Raw genomic sequence first — 11958 nt, forward strand, 5'->3', positions numbered from 1 at the left:
CCATGTAGTACCCTGTAGTGCCCTGTAGTGCCATGTAGTGCCATGTAGTGCCATGTAGTGTCATGTAGTACCCTGTAGTACCCTGTAGTACCATGTAGTATCCTGTAGTATCATGTAGTGCCATGTAGTGCCATGTAGTGCCATGTAGTGCACTACATAGGAATTAGGAATAAGTTTAATGAGTAACGCCCAATGTGACATATATGTAACATTTCAGATATTTGCCATTAGGGGGCGCTATTTTGAAAATTAATTCAGAAATGTGTTCTTTGTAGTCTATTTAGTCATTCTTATGCCCCTCATAATTTTCCTTGAAGTAGAAATGGGTGTGGGTTCTAATGGGTATAACCTAGCCCCTCCTTATCTCACAGAACTTCTCCAGTCCTACTACCCTCTCGCTCTCGGTCACTCAGATCCTCCTCTTCCTTCCAACTTGTCACTCCCCCTTTCCCGTCTGACTACCATGGGATCCAGAACCTTCTCCCGCTGTGCCCCCCACCTCTGGAATTCCCTACCACAAGACATCCGTGCAATAGACAACCTCCCCACCTTTGTTTCCCGTCTCAAAACACATTTGTTCATTCTGGCATATTCACTTTAATTTTAAGTTTATTATAACTGCTCCCCTATGTGTAACTCTGTAATATTGTGTTTTTACTGTGTGTAATTGTATTTGTTTTTAACCCTGTACGGCGACCTTGGGTGATTTGAAAGGCGCCTTTAAATAAAATGCATTATTATTATTACATAAAGTCTTCAAAGTTTCATACAATTTGTGAAAATACCTTCTGTACTTGTAATTGTTGGCTTAATCCTACATTGAACCACTCCCCCATCAGAAATAATACGTCTTCAAAGTCTGCCCAAACTGTTCAATCTTTTATGTCTGAGTTTTCTCTTTCAGATATACAGATAATCTTATAATGATAAAATATTCTTTCTTTTCACACGTCCACCACACCTTCACCTCTGCTTTTCCTTACCAATAATCATCTCCTTCATTCACTGCACCCATTTTCCTAAAATGCTTACAGTATATGATATTGGATCACGATCCAATTATAACAGAATTGCACTTAACACATCCAGTGCCGTTCACTGATTTACACGTTTCTGACGCCCGACCGTTGAGTGCCAATCACGTGTTAACACATTTCTGGATCGTTATTTCTTTTATTTGCTATTTCCATTCATAATCCATCGAGGGAGCCTGTGCAGGCTGTCCTGAATGGGTCTGAGATCGCAAACGTCCAATACCGCCGCCTAACGCCTTGCGGCCGGTATTGCACATCCTTGGAAACTCTCTAGCTTGGTCTGTCCGTCGATATAAAAAGTCCGGTCCGGGTTTTCCTTGTCGGGCAGGAGTAACGTTTATAACACATGGATTGAGGAGAATAAAGCACCGCTGGTTCATGTTCTTTGGTGGATTATGTTGGCAACACGATCGACATCAATACTTGGAATGGTGATCAGATAATTGGAATATTCTTTTTGCAGTACATCCTAGTCAAGGTAAGGGCTATATGGTATCAATCTTGCGTTGATCCAATAATTCCTTCCCCGCGATGGGAGCGTGTGTCTGTAATGTACTGTGTAACGTATTCCGTTGGTGACGATCGAATCATAGAACCCCCCGCCCACCCTTTCATGCATGCATGATAAAACATAATACCGATAATATAGCGTTGATTTCAGATTTATTGTTGATCCAGGCAAGGAACGGCACGTTTTTTGTGAAATGCACCAAACGCTGCATAGCGGCGTTTCCTGGGATTACACAGAATTACTGTAAAATAGGGCTGCAATGATTAGTCGGCATAATCGATGACCACTGAAGCGAGATATATGCAATATGACGCTGAGCGTCACTAGCATTCATAGAACTTGGTTATATTCATAACCTTACGTTAATCTTACAGCCTCCTGACACTCTCACTCCTTTACAGTGTGATAAACCTTGTGGCTACGATCACCTGGATGGTAAACTACTTCAACTGTCAGCGAGAATTGTAGCAATGCCACTGTGTCATATTTTTTATTTAAGTTTGAATGAAGGTGTTGTTTCTAGGATGTGGAAGGTGGCGAAGGTCACTCCTCTACCAAAAAATACCAAATAATCTTTTAATGGAAAACATAGTAGACCTATCAGTATCCTGCCTGTTTTGAACAAAATCATGGAGGGTGTTGTATTTAAACAGATTCAGCACTATCTCTCACTATCTATTCAGCATCAACACTGAATTCCAACATGCATTATAAAGAGGGTTATTCAACATGTACAGCCTTAACACAACTAACAGATGACTGGTTACACTAGATTGACAGAAAGTTAATGGTGGGCACTGTACTATTGGACTTCAGTGCAGCCTTTGATCTAATAGATCATGAGTTGCTACTAATCAAATGATCTGATTATGGATTTAACACATCAGCTATCAATTGGATGCAAAGTTATTTATTTAATAGACAACAGTGTGTTTTATTTAATGGTGCATGTCAAGCTTTAGATCACTACAATGCGGAATTCCACAGGGGAGCTGTTTAGGACCTCTCCTATAAGTTAAGATGATCCGACCTTTATTCAGGTGTCAAAGCAGCATGGGGAGGATACAGGGGGGTGGGGGGTACAGAGCTTTACAGTCCTATATAGTCCAGTATCTATATATACTATAGATACTGTTGGCGCCATATTGCTTATTATGTAAAATGTTTTCTTTTTGACCATCATGTGTTTGATATTTAGATTAAAATGTATTCTATATTCTATATTGTATATTTATCATGAAGCAGAAATAATAAATTCTGGTCATTTGGAATGATTGATACTACCATGTATTCATCAGTAGACCAGACTGAGGAGCTTAGCAAAGATCTCCAAAGTGAGTTGATGCTGGTAACGGATTGGGTTTCTGAAAATAAGCTCAAATTGAATATCTCAAAAAGTAAGAGTCTCTCGCTCTCGGTCACTCAGATCCTCCTCTTCCTTCCAACTTGTCACTCCCCCTTTCCCGTCTGACTACCATGGGATCCAGAACCTTCTCCCGCTGTGCCCCCCACCTCTGGAATTCCCTACCACAAGACATCCGTGCAATAGACAACCTCCCCACCTTTGTTTCCCGTCTCAAAACACATTTGTTCATTCTGGCATATTCACTTTAATTTTAAGTTTATTATAACTGCTCCCCTATGTGTAACTCTGTAATATTGTGTTTTTACTGTGTGTAATTGTATTTGTTTTTAACCCTGTACGGCGACCTTGGGTGATTTGAAAGGCGCCTTTAAATAAAATGCATTATTATTATTACATAAAGTCTTCAAAGTTTCATACAATTTGTGAAAATACCTTCTGTACTTGTAATTGTTGGCTTAATCCTACATTGAACCACTCCCCCATCAGAAATAATACGTCTTCAAAGTCTGCCCAAACTGTTCAATCTTTTATGTCTGAGTTTTCTCTTTCAGATATACAGATAATCTTATAATGATAAAATATTCTTTCTTTTCACACGTCCACCACACCTTCACCTCTGCTTTTCCTTACCAATAATCATCTCCTTCATTCACTGCACCCATTTTCCTAAAATGCTTACAGTATATGATATTGGATCACGATCCAATTATAACAGAATTGCACTTAACACATCCAGTGCCGTTCACTGATTTACACGTTTCTGACGCCCGACCGTTGAGTGCCAATCACGTGTTAACACATTTCTGGATCGTTATTTCTTTTATTTGCTATTTCCATTCATAATCCATCGAGGGAGCCTGTGCAGGCTGTCCTGAATGGGTCTGAGATCGCAAACGTCCAATACCGCCGCCTAACGCCTTGCGGCCGGTATTGCACATCCTTGGAAACTCTCTAGCTTGGTCTGTCCGTCGATATAAAAAGTCCGGTCCGGGTTTTCCTTGTCGGGCAGGAGTAACGTTTATAACACATGGATTGAGGAGAATAAAGCACCGCTGGTTCATGTTCTTTGGTGGATTATGTTGGCAACACGATCGACATCAATACTTGGAATGGTGATCAGATAATTGGAATATTCTTTTTGCAGTACATCCTAGTCAAGGTAAGGGCTATATGGTATCAATCTTGCGTTGATCCAATAATTCCTTCCCCGCGATGGGAGCGTGTGTCTGTAATGTACTGTGTAACGTATTCCGTTGGTGACGATCGAATCATAGAACCCCCCGCCCACCCTTTCATGCATGCATGATAAAACATAATACCGATAATATAGCGTTGATTTCAGATTTATTGTTGATCCAGGCAAGGAACGGCACGTTTTTTGTGAAATGCACCAAACGCTGCATAGCGGCGTTTCCTGGGATTACACAGAATTACTGTAAAATAGGGCTGCAATGATTAGTCGGCATAATCGATGACGTCGATCATAAAAATTCGTCGACGCAGAATTTTTGTGTCGATGTGTCATATAAAAAGTAAACAGAGAGCCGGTAACGTTCATTCAAAACTGTGCAAATGCACCACCGGAAGTGCTCGGGCAGTATCATCATTTCCCTTGTCTGCCATGACTGCATTCTGTGTACTAATGACAAAGAAGAAGAAAGCAGTGATGCACGAGCAAGCACCCTGGAAGAACCGTGATGACAGCTACTCGGATCATGGGTACATTTTAGCTTACATGTTGGAAAACAGAATGTCTCATGGATAATGCTTGCTAAGCGAACACTATTTCAGTTAATATGTTGTTGCTTGAGGCTGCGTCCACCAACTACTATGTAATGTTAGCTAACGTTAAACGGTGCCAAGCTTACAGGCTACTAGAGCTTGGCTAGGCTACCGGTGTTTACAGCTCCGTGAATTAGCATCAAGTGTCATATTTTTACAGACTGGAGTATTAATTAGGTAAGTTAAGATAGCTAGTGCTAACGTCCACTGTCTATATAGCGCCATGGTCTAGACTAGGCTGCTTTTTTTTCTCAGTTGAAAAAAGTTGAACTTTTTGGGCTAAGACTGCAGAGACAGGGAACGTTAGTGCTAGCTATCGTTTTTCTGATGATTTATAAGTTTGCTATAGCAATGCAATCACAGGTTCCTTTATGGACGCTGTCATTTGTAAATGGTGTGTTCCTCTGCAGGAGATCAGAGTAAGACACACACATACACACACACAGCTCCTCTCACTCACACACAGCAAACAAAAGACCTAGACGTCTGTTTGATTGATTGATTGATTGAAAAGTTTATTAACAGATTGCAGAATGGGTACAGTACAGTACAGCTCAATACATACAATTGTTAAGGGGATGCAGACCAGAGAAAGACTTTAGTCTTGTTTACATCAGGGTCCCCCATTTTCAATTCATCATAACATATATGACATACATGACATACAGATAGACAGTACTGCTACATCTATACATTTATGACATATCAGATTTGCAAATACAGTACTGTTTGTGATACAAAAGTGTCCAGAAAAGGAGTGTATATACATTTGGCGTAGAAACTGTACATTGGAGGAGGTTGGTTGGGTGGGTTGGGTGAGGGCTGTACATTGGAGGTGGGGGGGGGGGGGGGGGGGGGGGGGGTTGGGTAGGGGACACACACACATTTTACACTGTACATTGGAATATTGACAAAGCCTAACTTGGTCATTTACTGTACAACTAGGTTAGGACATTTGTAGGGGCCAGTTTCGAATTGCAGTCTCACGTAGGTGTTTTTTGAGAGTGTTTTTGAAGGTGGGTAGTGATTCACATTCCTTTACAGCTTTAGGCAGGGCGTTCCACATTGAAGTGGCATAATTGCGAAACGTGTTTAGTCCCTTGTTTGAGCCGAATCTGGGTTTTACATGATTTGTGGAGCTCCCTCTGGTGTTGTGATCGTGGTATTCACTGACCTTTGGGAAGTATTTTGACATGTACATGGGTACCTTGGTCGCGTAGTGTATCTTGTAGACCAGGCCCATTGCAAGTTGCTGTACTCTGTCGTCTACTCTAAGCCATCCTAGGTTGTCAAAGTGGGCAGGGGTGAGGTGGGTTCTAGGAGTCAGGTCAAGTAGTAGTCTGACTAGCTTGTTTTGAGATGTTTGTAATTTGTTTTTTAGTGCCTTTGAGGTGCTTTGGTACCATGAGGTGCAAGCATAGTCGTAGTACCCTTGAATGAGTGCTCCTGCTAGAGTCTTCAGGGTATTCTTGTTTACCATGGTAAACAAATTCTTGTTCTCAATGATATCGACGACACAGCAGATAAAAACGGACTACATATCTTTCATCTTAATGTAAATAGCCTCAGGCACAAACTGGCAGAAATAAGAAATAATTTCAGTAGCGGAAAGGTAAACATACTATGTTTCTCAGAAACCAAACTGGACCCATCAGTAACAGACCCGGAAATTGAATTAGAGAACTATTCTTTAGTCCGCAATGACAGGAACAGGCATGGAGGAGGTGTCTGTATGTACATCCATCAAGACACCAAATTTATTAACCGTACAGACCTAGATCATGAGGCTATTGAAACTGTTTTTGTAGAAATTCTATTTGAAAGGGCTAAATCTGTTCTAGTCGGCACAATTTACAGACCGCCAGACCAAAATGGCTTTTATGACGTGTTGGATGAGTGCTTAGCTAGAGTTGAGGATACAGAAATGATTCTTATTGGGGATTGGAACACGGATATGCAACAAAAAGATGCACCCGTCTTCAAATCCTACAATAGGTTTTGTGATCTGCACGGCCTCAGCCAACTAATCACACAACCCACACGTGTGTGTGAGTCAACTCAGACTACCATTGACCTCATCCTGACCTCTGACAAGTCCAAGATCGCCAATAAAGGGGTTATAGCATGCGGGTTAAGTGATCATTATATGATATTCTGTACCCGCAAAAAGCTAAAACAAAAGGCTGGCTGTCACAAAACAGTCACATCTAGAGACCTAAAAACCTACTCTAGCGAGGCCTTTAACCTTGAACTGGAGGGTCTGGACTGGTCAGATGAGCTCAATGGTACACTGGTTGAAGAAACATGGCTTGGCTTCAAAACCAAATTTTCAACGATACTAAACAACATGGCCCCCCTAAGAACCACCAGGGTAAAAAATCGCGCTGAGCCGTGGATGCACGCTGAAATACTGACCGCTATGAAAACCAGAGACAAAAAATGCTCTGAGTTTCGTAAAAGTCAGTCAAAGCTTACTAAAAGCACGAGCAGTGAACTCCAAGCCCACGTGACTGAACTCAAACTGGAAAGAAACAGACTAAGAAATGATGTAAACTCCATGATCAAAACAGCAAAGAAAAAATTCATCAATGACAAAACCGAGGAAAACAAAAACAAACCGCGTGAACTTTGGAAATTACTCAATAACCAACTAGGCTGCAGTAAAAAACTTAAAACCAGATTCTCAAACATAAACATAAAGACGGACAACACGCTCATCACAGAAAAGCTGGATGTAGCCAATTACTTAAATAGTTTCTTCACAAACATAGCCACAACACTGGTAAACAAACTACCCTCCCACTCAGGGCATTATGGGGTAGAACACATAGTAGCTTACTACAAAAACCTAGGGGTCCACAAAGATGACTTCAAACTGGAAATGGTAACAACAGATGAGGTACTCAAAAAACTGAGCGCCCTCCAACCTAACAAGGCCACTGGCCATGACAACATCCCCTCCAAATTCCTCAGAGACTCAGCAGCCGCCATCACCCCAGTCATCACACACATAATAAACCTCTCTATAAAACAGGGACACGTCCCCAAGGACTTCAAAATTGCGAGAGTGACCCCTCTGCACAAAAAAGGCAGTAAATTAGACCCAGGCAACTACCGCCCTGTTTCTATCCTTACCTCCATCTCGAAAGTCATGGAAAATATTGTATACGAACAGGTCGAAAAATACCTTGCGGAAAAAAATCTAATCTACGAATTCCAATCTGGCTTCAGAACATCCCACTCCACTGACACATGCCTTCTCTATTTAAACGACCACATCAAACAAGAGGTGGACGCGGGCAAATACTGCGGCATGGTCATGCTGGACCTACAAAAGGCCTTCGACACTGTCAATCACACCATTCTGATTGACAAGCTAAAAGCAATTGGTTTTGATAGTCTATCAGTGAGCTGGATGCAATCCTACCTGGAGGGGAGAGAGCAGATGGTGGAGGTAAACGGTACCCTATCCCCCCCCCTCACAGTAAACTGTGGTGTTCCACAAGGAAGCATACTAGGTCCGCTACTGTTCCTAATTTATGCAAATGACATGTCGTCAGCTTGTGACTGCAACTTGTTCCTGTTTGCGGACGACTCAGCCCTGCTGGTCTCTGACAAGAACAAATTACAGGTTGAAAAAACCCTCAGCTCAGAACTAAGCAAAATCTGCATATGGCTCGCTGATAACAAACTATCATTACACATGGGCAAAACAGAGTCCATTCTCTTCGGTTCAAATAACAAACTCAGCAAGACCGACGGCTTCTCAGTTACAGTGGGTGACAATATTGTCACAAGGAAAGAAGATATTACCTACCTGGGTTCCATCCTAGAGGCAAATCTTTCCTGTGACAAAATGGCATCCAATGTAATAAAAAAAGTCAACCAACGAACTTGTTTCTTGTACCGGATCTCCTCACTGGTAAACAAGAATACCCTGAAGACTCTAGCAGGAGCACTCATTCAAGGGTACTACGACTATGCTTGCACCTCATGGTACCAAAGCACCTCAAAGGCGCTAAAAACAAAATTACAAACATCTCAAAACAAACTGGTCAGACTACTGCTTGACCTTACTCCTAGAACCCACCTCACCCCTGCCCACTTTGACAACCTAGGATGGCTTAGAGTAGACGACAGAGTACAGCAACTTGCAATGGGCCTGGTCTACAAGATACACTACACGACCAAGGTACCCATGTACATGACTAAATACTTCCCAAAGGTCAGTGAATACCACGATCACAACACCAGAGGGAGCTCCACAAATCATGTTAAACCCAGATTCGGCTCAAACAAGGGACTAAACACGTTTCGCAATTATGCCACATCAATGTGGAACGCCCTACCCAAAGCTGTAAAGGAATGTGAATCACTACCCACTTTCAAAAACACTCTCAAAAAACACCTAAGGGAGACTGCAACTCGAAACTGGCCCCTGTAAATGTCCGAACACAACCCCCTCCAATGTACAGTAAATTACCAAGTATGGTCTTGTCAATAATCCAATGTACAGTGTTGTTTGTACAGTTGTACAGTGTCCCCCACCCACCCCTCCTACCCAACCCCCCCCCCCCCCCCCCCCCCCCCCCCCCACCCCCCCCCCACTCCTACCCCCCCCCCCCCCCCCCACCACCTCCAATGTACAGTCCACCCCCACCTACCCAATCCAATGTACAGTTCTACGCCTAATGTATATACTCTTTTCTTTCTGGACTCTTTTTGTATCACAAATACAGTACTGTAATTGCAAATCTGGTATGTCATAAATGTATAGATGTAGCAGTACTGTCTATCTGTATGTCATGTATGTCATATATGTTACGATGAATTGGAAATGGGGGACCCTGGTGTAAACAAGACGAAAGTCTTTCTCTGGTCTGCATCCCCTTAACAATTGTATGTATTGAGCTGTACTGCACTGTACCCATTCTGCAATCTGTTAATAAAGTTTTCATTCATTCATTCATTCACCAGAGAGTTGATCCGGTACAAGAATCGCGTTCGTTGGTTGACTTTTTTTATTACATTGGATGCCATTTTGTCACAGGAAAGATTAGCCTCTAGGATGGAACCCAGGTAGGTAATTTCATCTTTCCTTGTGATAATATTGTCACCCACTGTAACCGAGAAGCCGTCGGTCTTGCTGAGTTTGTTATTTGAACCGAAGAGAATGGACTCTGTTTGCCCATGTGTAATGATAGTTTGTTGTCGGCGAGCCATATGCAGATTTTGCCTAGTTCCGAGCTGAGGCTTTTTCAACCTGTAACTTGTTCTTGTCAGAGACCAGCAGGGCTGAGTCGTCCGCAAACAGGAACAAGTTGCAGTCACAAGCTGACGACATGTCATTTGCATAAATTAGGAATAGTAGCGGTCCTAGTATGCTTCCTTGTGGACACCACAGCTCACTGTGAGGGGGGGGATAGGGTACCGTTTACTTCCACCATCTGTTCCCTCCCCTCCAGGTAGGATTGTATCCAGCTCACTGATAAACTATCAAAACCAATTGCTTTTAGCTTGTCAATCAGAATGGTGTGATTGACAGTGTCGAAGGCCTTTTGTAGGTCCAGCATGACCATGCCGCAGTATTTGCCCGCATCCACCTCTTGTTTGATGTGGTCGTTCAAGTAGAGAAGGCATGTGTCAGTGGAGTGGGATGTTCTGAAGCCAGATTGGAATTCGTAGATTAGATTTTTTTCCGCGAGGTACTGATCTGATCTCCTCTCCTCTCCCTTACAGCTGTTGGAGATGGTGGAGCCTAGTGAGTGGATCCACATCACCCTCCTGGACCAGGTTAACAGCCCCATCAGAACCACAGTGCTGGGGCAGAGGCTGCTACTTTTAAAACATTATCTTTACATTTAAACTTGCACTTTAATTTGTATTATTTAATTTGTTTATTATGATTGATTATTGTATTTGTTATTAAAATACATTTGATTAAGCAAGTAGCTTAATTAAGATCCAATTCAAATGTTCCATGAGTCCTTATTTAAATTTGCTATGGGATCATGTTAAGGCAGAGGGAGGTTAACATTCACAGGTGTGCAGACTTGAGCATGTGAGGTAAAACATGCACTGGAGCCTTGAAAATGAGCCGCGCCCACAGGAAGCAGAGATGGAGGGTGTGACAGAAATAATCGTTAGATTAGTCAACTAATCGTAAAAATGATCGACAGATTAGTCGACTACCAAAATAATCGTTAGTTGCAGCCCTACTCTAAAACTATACTCATATTCACCACTGTATAAAAACGGGAATGGATGAAATCTTTTTTCTGTTTCACAAATTTAACGATAGATACTCGATGTCAAATGGGCAATAGTTTTATATCCATAGCTATGATATTTAATATAGTTTTAGCCCTGCAAACACCAGCATGTATCCCCATTCATTAAAGCGCTGGCACACATGGCACACGGCCCACAGCGACCTCTGGCGCTGAAAGTGTTACTGTACCTTATCATTTCATTGAGTTGTAATTAACACAACATGGATTCAATGTCCCTGATGACATCACTGGTGGCCATTTTCAAAACTAATTTAGTCTCAACTGTCAAACTAAATGAATGTGTGCAAAACTGTTTAGAGTTTTTGGATGTGTGTGAAATGATGTGCAAAATAAATCAGCATTGTTATTTGGTGAAGTGCCTCTTTAAAAGAATGTGACAGCACATTTCCTCCCTAGAAATACACCTCCCTCTAAATACATGCCTGAGGATTTGGTGAATTTAGTTTGACAACAAATTATTGTTAAAAATTTCAAATAGCCGTTAACATCATATATATTTTTATCATCACTACTATGGGAGATATTATTTCATACTCTGATTACTGTATAAGAATAAACTCTATATCTGGGCTATCTAAACATATCACTCTGTTTTCTTAATATCTATGCCGCCTCCGGACATACAAGCTGCACCTTTTCCTTCATCCTCTCGTGTGAATAACATCTTACAGGACCAGTACCACCCAGCACACCATCTTTTTCAACTGCTGCCCTCTGGTCGAAGCTATAGATCCATCCAGTCCGGATCTAGCAGACTGACCAACAGCCTCTATCCACGGGCTGTCAGACTGCTCAACGATCAACTTGCCGCCCCGCACCCCCCCCCCCCCCCCCCCCCCCCTCGCATCCCCCCCCCCCCCCAGCCCCGGGTGACATAACTCCCACTTCTCCATTACAACAATAGCTGTGAACCGGATTTGCATTGCTGCACTATACACTATCCATCCATTGCAAGTCAACGCCCCCCCCCCC

This window comes from Notolepis coatsorum, assembly GCF_963971535.1.
Source record: "Notolepis coatsorum genome assembly, chromosome: 11".
Lineage (NCBI taxonomy): Eukaryota > Metazoa > Chordata > Actinopteri > Aulopiformes > Paralepididae > Notolepis > Notolepis coatsorum.